Below are 2,220 nucleotides of genomic sequence, written 5' to 3'. Positions count from 1 at the left end.
CATAAACATTGGATCGGGTACCACGTTCCGGTATGCTAACTATTTGAGTTTAGGTTCCATGAGATGACCAATGACTTGTGGTAAATGTATATTGTTGAGAATGTGATAATCGATATTGTACATGCTCGGTATTTGCATGTTTATGATGTTGTAATTACTTATGTATGTTGCACTTAGTGGGATAGCCGCGTGATCCTACCAGTACATTGTGGTTGTGTACTGATACTGCACTTGCTCTTTCTTTTGTTGAGTACAGGACATCTTCAGGCGGCTATTGACAGATCTCGCTTAGAAGATCAGTGATCGTTCAAATTCAAGGGTGAGCCAGTTCTTCTGGGCTGCCATAAGTTATCTTTTTGTTTAAGTCCACATTTCAGATTTAGACTTTCTAGTTAGTTATTAATGCATTAGTTTGGGATTGTAACCCTTCTTGTTTAGACTTATGGTTCTTGTTAGAGTTTTGGTACGTTGACTTTCAGGTTCTAGGTGTTACTTCTGCATTGTTTAGTTGTTAGACTTTTGTTAGAATTTATGGGAACTCCCTATTTTTGCTCTTTTCTTAGTATTTAACTTGCTTCCGTAACTTAATTGCCTTAGTATTTTGATTAAAGTTGATTAGTTAATTAGTATTAATGGTTCTCCCACCGGAGGGTTAGTGTGGGTGCCAATAACAACGGTTTGGGTCGTGACAAAGCTGGTATCAGAGCCTAGGTTCCAGCGCATATATGAGATCAGGTGTCACGTCCGACACACTAACTTGGATCGGGTACCTTGTACTGATACACTAACAGTTTGGGTGTGGATTCCATGAGAGGACCATTGACTTGTTATATTGATGAATTTGAGAATGTGGAATTGCACATTATTCATAAGTGATAATTGATATTGTATATGTTCGGTGTATGCATGTTTATGATATTGTAATTACTTGCTTATAAAAGAATAACTATATATCATGAATCACCTCTTAATTGTATGATTGTGAGAATGTACATTGTGACTGTTATTGTGATATGTTGAATGGATCAGGTGTTATGTTCCAACACACTAACTTGGATCTGGTGCCACGTTCTGATGCATATATGGTATTGGGTGTCATGTTCGGCATACTAACTTGGATTAGGTACCACGTACCGGTACACTAACAGTATGGGTGTGGGTTCCATGAGAGGACCATTGACTTGTTATATTAATGTATTTGAGAATGTGGAATTGCACGTTGTTCATAAGTGAAATTGATATTGGATATGTTCGGTGTATGCATGTTTATGATGTTGTAATTACTTACTTATATTGCACTTAGTGGGATAATCGCATGATCCTACCAGTACACTGTGGTTGTATACTGATACTGCACTTGCTCTTTCTTTGTTGAGTACAAGGCATCTTCAGGCGGCTACTAGTAGACCTCGACTAGAAGATCAGTGATCAATTGAATTCAAGGGTGAGACAGTTCTTTTAGGTTTCCATGAGTTCTCCTTTTGCTCAGTCCATCTTATTCGGACTTAGATTAGCACTTTAGTTATTCTCTTGTTTAATTTGGGTTGTACCAATTTCCTTAGACTTATGATCCTTGTTAGAGTTTTGGTACATTGACTTTCAGGTTCTAGGCATTAATTCCGCATTTGGTTGTTAAACTTTTGTTGAAGTTTATGGGAACTCTCTATTTTCCTCTTCTTAGACATTTAAACCTCCTTCCGTATCTTTAAATGCTTTAGTTTTTGGTTGAATTGTTTAATTTGGGTTGTAGTAATGGTTCTCCCACCGGAGAGCTTATGGGTGCCAATTGTTGACACCCAATTTTGGCTCTCCACATTTAACTATAATAATAATAATAAATTTTTATAGGAATACAAAAAGATTTTTAATTATTTATTTGACTTGATAAATTTATTTCATAAATGTTATTTCTTATAAATATTAAATATATTATATATATCTTACTACTTACTTTCTCATTTTTTTTAAAAAATAAAAAATAAAAAAATAAAACTAAATGTCGTTCTTAAGAATTGAATCTATTGTGTTCAAATATAATTTCTTTTGTCACAATGGTTATTTTCCGCACATTGTTTAAAATTAGAAAGCTTAATTAATTAATGAGTTACTAATTTATATTAATTTAATTTTAAGAGTGACTAATTTTATCAAATAAGCTAGTCTTGCAAAATAATTATTTTTAATTTAATAAATTATGACTATTTAATAAAGAAGTAGTTA

The sequence above is a fragment of the Solanum tuberosum genome, unplaced genomic scaffold (assembly GCF_000226075.1).
Source record: "Solanum tuberosum cultivar DM 1-3 516 R44 unplaced genomic scaffold, SolTub_3.0 scf00610, whole genome shotgun sequence".
In the NCBI taxonomy this organism is placed as follows: Eukaryota; Viridiplantae; Streptophyta; class Magnoliopsida; order Solanales; family Solanaceae; genus Solanum; species Solanum tuberosum.
The sequence above is the reverse complement of the archived record's forward strand: the minus strand, read 5'-3'. Positions refer to the sequence as shown.